The 7,451-nt window shown below is 33.1% G+C and overlaps 2 long non-coding RNA genes across 2 annotated transcripts; one reads left to right on the top strand and one right to left on the bottom strand.

The window, feature by feature from the left end:
- Positions 1-424: 424 nt before the first annotated feature.
- Positions 425-1,780, bottom strand: LOC110739464. Its single transcript, XR_002514826.1, has 3 exons — positions 1,429-1,780; positions 865-928; positions 425-582 (listed from the first exon to the last, which is right to left on the bottom strand). It is a non-coding gene; the product is annotated as an uncharacterized LOC110739464 (long non-coding RNA).
- Positions 1,781-1,835: 55 nt separating this feature from the next.
- LOC110739513 lies at positions 1,836-4,127 on the top strand. The gene is made up of 3 exons (XR_002514839.1): positions 1,836-2,265; positions 3,306-3,407; positions 3,679-4,127. It is a non-coding gene; the product is annotated as an uncharacterized LOC110739513 (long non-coding RNA).
- The last annotated feature ends 3,324 nt before the right edge of the window (positions 4,128-7,451 follow it).

The following is a 7,451-nucleotide window of genomic DNA, read 5'->3' as shown; positions in this document are numbered from 1 at the left end:
TTGTTCGTTTACATTACTTAATCTCTCTCTCTCAAAGAATGAATGTGCCATTAATACGAGTTGCAGAAAAAAAAATAAAAAAATGAATAAATAATTAAATAAATATAAACGGGGAGGTTCTGCTGAAAACAGAATTTATGGTGAAAACTAAAAAACAAGCAATCTTAGCCATTGAATGTTCACTAGATAATCTGATGGTGTGAAACAACCCAGAGGTCACTATATACAAAAATAAGGTAATTATATCAAATTATATTAATTTTGATGACATTTAAACTGAGGTCACTATAAATAAAAATAAGGTAACTACATCAATTTTTACAATATTTACTTAGATGTCACTATTTACAAAAATAGGGTAATTATATCAATTTTGACCACATTTACATAAAGGTCACTATATACAAAAATAAGGTAACTATATCAATTTTGAACACATTTATACAGAGGTCACTATATATAAAAATAACGAAGGTCATTATATATAAAAATAAGGTAATTATATCAATTTTGACAACAAGTCAGCTGTGTGATTGTATAGCTGTTCGCGAACAAGCTCAGGAGCCATGTACAATGGAGTACCTGAAACAGTCAGATGCATAAAGTGAGCAAAAGTGTTAACAGTAAAATAATTTGTGAATAAAAGACCAACTTCTATAACTCCTTTTCTTTTTACATTCTTTGGACCTGATGGAGAGTTAACAAGGGTTTTGAAAATGTAAAAGAATATCATCTGAAGAGCATTAATAGAAATTAAGTCCAAAGAAATTATGTCCACAGAAATACAAGAAAAAAGTATTTCCATCAACCATAATGAACTTGGAAATTAGATTACTAGCAAAGCAAACAAATCACAAAGCTGACCTTTGATGGAGCGAAGAACAACAGTGTTCATTGACATGGCACGAGCAGATCCAAAATCACAAAGCTGGAGTAAAGATAAAAAAATATAAGATAATGCAAAGTTCAGAAAGAAAATTGGCAATACAGTCATTACTAAACATCAAATGTTACCCAATCGCCTAAACAAAAGTGATCACCCCTAGCAAGGTAAAGGGACTAGATGTCTAAAGCCTTACCCCTATGCTTACAGCTAATAAAATTATGAATTGTTTTCAATTGACCTTTAACATGAAATGCAATGACAATAAAAAGCACAAAAAATTACTGAGACATTCCAAACAAGTACATTATGAGCAAATAGTAAATCTTTGTCTCCGAATTGGACAACTATGGAGTTATAGTCATATCCATTAGACTATAAAAATATAAATATAAACTATGAAAAGCTTAGAAAATAATGATTCTTCAACAATAAATATAACTATTACCAAAAGAAAATGAGGGTGGAAATTATGGATAGCCAAAGAGCCAAAAGTAAATATCATACAAAAAGTGAAGTAAACAGATAGCTCCTGAATACCTAACCTTAACAATGGAGCCTAAACCAATAAGAATATTTTGCGGCTTCATGTCCCTGTGAATAATTCGGTTGGAATGCAAGTATGCAGTGCTCTGACCTGAAAATCAAAGTAATTGAAGCTAGATTTGAAGAAGTAGCATGAAATTGGCAGAAATTAGGAGAGAGAAAGTAGGAGAGAGAAGGTAGAGGAGGAAGAAATTAACATGCAAATGAAGGAGGAGAGAGAAAGTGTAGACATTTTGCATGAAAATTGGGGGAAAAAAATCTCGACAGTAAGATTTGATAGATCAAAAATCTACGGTTAAGGTGCCATGTTTTTAGTTTTTAGCTTAAGGATGGTTTTCACATGATTCAACTCCTATATATATATATATATATATATATATATATATATATATATATATATATATAGAGATTGGATCATGTAAAAACAAACCTTAAGCTGAAAACTGAAAACAGATGATCTAGACCATTGAATTTTTATTTTGTAATCTTGACCGTCCATTCTCTCTGCTCTATTTTTATCTTTCTTCAATCTCACGATCTCACTATTTCTCTCTCCTCCTCCCAAAAAATCATCAAATTTCAGAGGAATTTGCTTCAATCTTCATCAATAATTTGCTTCAATCTTCATCAATTTCGTCTTTAGCTTCAAAATTGAACCTGAAAAGTGAGTTTTGCGTTTCAACAATCAATTATGTGAGTTAATCATTTTCGTCGCTGAATATTCATCCCATTGAAGCGAGTTTTGAGCTTTCTCCTCCATTGAAGCGAGTTTGAGCTTTCTCGATCCTCCATTGAAGCGACTTTGAGCTTTCTTCTCCATTGAAGCGGCTTCTCAGGTAGTATTTCTTAAATTATCGACTATCAATTTCACAATCTAGGGTTTATTGCTAGTTAATTGCTCGAATGTTTTTGTTATGGAATATAAATTGTTGTTTGGATTCGAAATTTGTTGTATAGCATGCGATTTTGTGACTTTTGCTCATCAATTTTTTCGACTTTTTTTCATCAATTTTGTTCGATTTGTTTGATTTTGCAATTTCCTGTTCGATTTTGTTCGATTTCCTGTTTGATTTTGCTTGGTTTTTGTTCGTTTTCATTTGTGATTTTTGTTCAATGGCAAAAACCTAATGTTCCTGGATTACTTGATGAAGTGAGAATAGGTCAGAATGTTGTTGTCATTTCTTGTAAATTGAAATTGTGATTATCTGTGGATACTACATTCAGAAATGGAGAGGCAACAATAAAAGCCTTTGTTTCGGTTAGTTTGTCTCTTGGAGACCAGCCGCTTGCTGCTCAATTTCAGGAAATTCCTGCAGAGCTTCGGATGTCAGAAGCTGAGAGGGTTGGATGTAGGCACAAGCACTTGATATATATTTTTGTCAAAATAATGAAACCACCTAATTAACAATGCTAATTTGTATTTACTTGTTATATACTCTGGAGAGGTTGCTGGCTTTAATTGAAATGGACCAAAGCAAACCTGATTTGAAATGGATTAACGCAATTCCTATCAACAAGAACACAGTAAGTTATGGCCTTTTAATTTGAAGTTAATTAGAAAGTGAAATTAGCCTAACAGCCTTACCAAAAGATGACCATCACCTCAAGTATGACCCCACCTGTATTTGAATTGACCCTACTACTACTGCTTGAAGTTATGCTATGCCTAATAGTGGCAAAAGTTATACAGTTTATAAAGTATATAATGTATGATATTGGTTTTTGATTCACTAATGCCTAGTAATGGCAAAATTTATACAATTTATAAAGTATATAATTTATGATATTGGTGTTTGATTCACTAATGCCTAATAATGGCAAAAGTTATACAGTTTATAAAGTATATAATGCATGATATTGGTGTTTGGTTCACTAGTCCTCTTTGGCTCTGGTGGTGGCTTTCAAGATTCTTGAAACCAGAGGTCTAGGGTTCAAGGACTGGTGGAAAAACAGCTACAGAGGAAAGATACTAGATGAGGTATTACAAAACACCTTCCTTTTGATTTTTGATATAATTGTAAATTAGTGGTATGCTGAGTATTACTGTATTGCTTTACTGCCTTTTATTTTGTTGTGCAATTTTAATTTTATAAATAGTATGTCAATTACTAGCATTGCTAGATTGTTACACTGCACGGACATAATTACTTCATAGAAAAATTATCTCAGATTCTATTTCTCACAAAAGAATGAACAAAAATGAGGGTCATTTGGCTTGTTGCTAATCAATCACCCTTTCATTATTTCAGTGCAAGTTCTGTGGCAGGGAGGGTACTATTACAATGATACCAAAATCTGGCCGCTATCTAACAGGTGATGACTGTGAAGCTGGAAAGTTTGTCCGTTTGATGAGCTTTGATTGCCGGGGTTTGGAGCCAGTGGACTACTCCTTTGGTGGTGACAAGGAGGAGCAGGAGAAATTATCCGATGACAAGGAGGAGCATGAGAAATTATCTGATGACAAGGAGGCCAGAGAAGGAGAAGTTGATGATAATTACCTTACTTTTGTAAATAGTGACATCTATATAAATGTGGTCAATGTTGTCAAAATTTATATAATTACCTTATTTTCGATATAATGACCTTAGATTTATGGAAATGTTGTAAATTTTGGTTCAATCACCTTATTTTTATATATAGTGACCTTTATTTTTGTATATAGTGACCTTTATGTAAATGGTGTCAAAAACTCAGATATAGTTACTTTATTTTTGTATATAGTGACCTTAATGTAAATGTTGTAAAAATTGTTATAGTTACCCTATTTTTGTATATAGTGACTTCTATGTAAATATGGTCAAAATTGATATAATTACCCTTTTTTTGTATATAGTGACTTCTATTAATAGGATCAAAATTGATATAGTTACCCTATTTTTGTATATAGTGACAAATGTTGTAAAAATTGATATAGTTACCCTATTTTTGTATATAGTTACGTTATTTTTATATATAGTGACTCTATGTTATTTTATTTTTTTTTAAACCGTTAGATCTTGTTAGTAACAATGGATGGTTGAGATTTTCTGTTTTTAGTTTTCACCATAAGCCCTGTTTTTAGCGGAACCTCCCCGTATATATATATATATATATATATATATATATATATATATTTAGTTAGAGGTGTCAAAACCTGACCAGAATGACTTGATTCGAAAAAACTCGATTCTAATTTCGATTCGTATATATACAATAATTTAGCATGAATCAAAGTTTAAAATTACACTCGATCTGACCTAAGATAAAGCTCAAAAAGTATTTTCCATTGTTTTTTAGCTAATTTTTTTCTCGATTTGGGGATCCACCACTTTATCAACAATCATTCCACACGTAATTCATCTTGTTCATAGATGATTTATATAAACTTCCTTTTTTTTGGTAAAGATGATTTATATAAACTAAGATCACGTTATTCAACTCGTCGACAATAACTAGTGGAATTCTACAAATCGCAAGGGGAGCAGGTACTTGATTATCACGTAATTTGTCACATAAAAATTTATAAAAATGTAATCTTAATTATAATGACACATCTTGAATTTAATTTTGGCCTCATTTGGAAAATGATTGGTCGTTGGGTATTTTTATTTCTCCTAATTTAATTGACTATTTTCTTTGGTTGTTGTTTTTGATGATTGTTTGACCATTAATTGATTTTAAACTCAAGTTATTCATGTTTTAATAGATGATTTTTATAACTTCACGTCATTCATCGTACTGACAATAGTTAGTGGAATTATGCAAATATACCAATAGCAAGGGGGCAGGTTATTTATCGCAAAGTTATCACAAAAATAAAGTTGTTAAACCTTAATCTTAATTACAGTGATACGTCTTCAAATAAATTGTATGATAATGCAGTTATGTAAAAATTTGCAATGATACGGCTCGTTTTCTCATTTATGACTACATTAATATATATGTGATATAAAATTCTTAATCCTAGAATCAAAAGATATACTAGGATATTAGGAAGTAAAATACCCAAGATAATATTTTCTAACAAATATCCTAACAAATATATGATACGATATTATCTTTATATATCTAAATACCCCTCTCAAGTTGGAGCATGCGGATAAAAAATGCCAACTCGGAACGAAGAAAATCAAACTGTGATTTGCCGATAGCCTTTGTAAAAATGTCCGCAAGTTGAGATGAAGTCGAAACATGAGAAGGAGAAATCAAGCCTTCATTAATTGCATCGCGAACAAAGTGACAGTCAACCTCAATGTGCTTTGTTCGTTCATGAAAAACCAGATTCTTTGCTATCTGTAATGCCGACTCACTATCACAAAACAACTTAATTGTTTTTGGATGTTGAACACTCTGACTTAACAACAGAGATTTAAGCCAATTTAGGTCACAAGTGACCGCAGCCATGGACCTGTATTCGGCTTCTGCAGAAGACCGAGACACTATATGTTGCTTCTTTGTTTTCCACGAAATAGGTGATTTTCCTAGAAACACAAGCCAACCAGATAAGGAGCGACGATTGAGAGGACAAGTTGCCAGTCACACCAACCCTACATATTCAAATCGCAATCGGCACTTAACAAAATACCCTGACCCGGAGCGCATTTTAAATAGCAAACCACCCTAAAAGCCGCATCCCAATGCTCACTTTGTGGCTCTTGCATAAACTGGGACAACACATGAAAATAATATGCTAAATCAAGGCGAGTGGCCGCAAGGTAGATCAAACACCCCACAAGTCTACGATATGACTCCGGATCTGAAATAAAATCACTAGTAGCTAACCCAAGCTTATGATTTTGCTCTATGGGAAAACCACTTGGCTTTGCCCCCAATAAACTTGCTTCAAAGATGATATCCAACATATATTTCCATTGGCATAAAACAAACCTGCTGAACTACGGGCCACTTCTATACCCAAAAAATATTTTAAAGGGCCAAGATCCTTCATCTAGAAACAATCACTAAGATAGGCTTTAAAAATTGTAAGATCAGCGGAATCATTCTAAAAAATAATTAGATCACCAACATAAACTAAGATATTTATCTGAACATTGCCTTTAGTATATGTAGATAAAAAATAATAAGAATTAGACTAAAGAAAACCATACTGTTTCAAAGCCATTATGAGCTTTGCAAACCAACATCTATGAGCTTGTTTCAAAACATACAGTGATTTACGCAATCTGCAAACCAATGAAGGATCCGAGCTTTCAAAACCAGGTGGCAACTTCATGTAGACTTCCTCATCAAGATCACCGTGTAAGAAGGAATTATGAACATCCATTTGATGTTGCTCCCAATTTTTTGAAGCTGCAATAGCAAGAAAAGTTTGAACCGTTGTCATTTTCGCAACCAGATCAAAAGTTTTATCATAATCAACATCTGCCTTCTGATGATTCCCAAACACTACCAAATGGGTTTTGAGTCGCTCAACATCTCCATTTGACAAAAACTTGGTCTTATAAACCCATTGACTGCCAAGAGCTCTTTTCCTAGGTGGAAGACGTTCCAAGATCCATGTCCCGTTATCTTCTAAAGCCTGAATTTCTTCTTTCATAGATTTCCTCCAACCATCAAACTTCATAGCCTCCTTAAAATTAAAGTCCTTGGATAATTACTCTTAACAACGGCTGCAAAAAATTCCGATAATTTACAGAAAAAGTGTCACAATTTATATAATGTGCTAAAGGATACGGAGTACCTGAAGGGTGATTGGAAGTCGGAATGGAGCGAGACGGACTATTAGCAAAAACTGTGTGTCTCACGAAATCACAAAGTAAGACCGAGGGAAACTTCCGTATGACTTTTAGGTACTATAAGAGGGATTTCATGAATCATATTCATACGCACCTATATCAGGATCGCATGCATAACACACAAGAATACATAATTATACCATTGAAGCGTGATTTCTATGTAGCTATTCGATCAGCAAATCAAGGAGAGAATAGAGCCCCAAACGTAAATCCTCTACTTAGTCCATGGGATTTGATCAAACGTCCACCAATGCTAGATTGGTCGAGTGAAAGGGAAAAATCGCGAT

Source organism: Chenopodium quinoa, unplaced genomic scaffold (genome assembly GCF_001683475.1).
Source record: "Chenopodium quinoa cultivar QQ74 unplaced genomic scaffold, ASM168347v1, whole genome shotgun sequence".
Classification (NCBI taxonomy): domain Eukaryota; kingdom Viridiplantae; phylum Streptophyta; class Magnoliopsida; order Caryophyllales; family Amaranthaceae; genus Chenopodium; species Chenopodium quinoa.
Note: the sequence above shows the minus strand (reverse complement) of the source record. Positions and strands in the feature narration are given on the sequence as shown.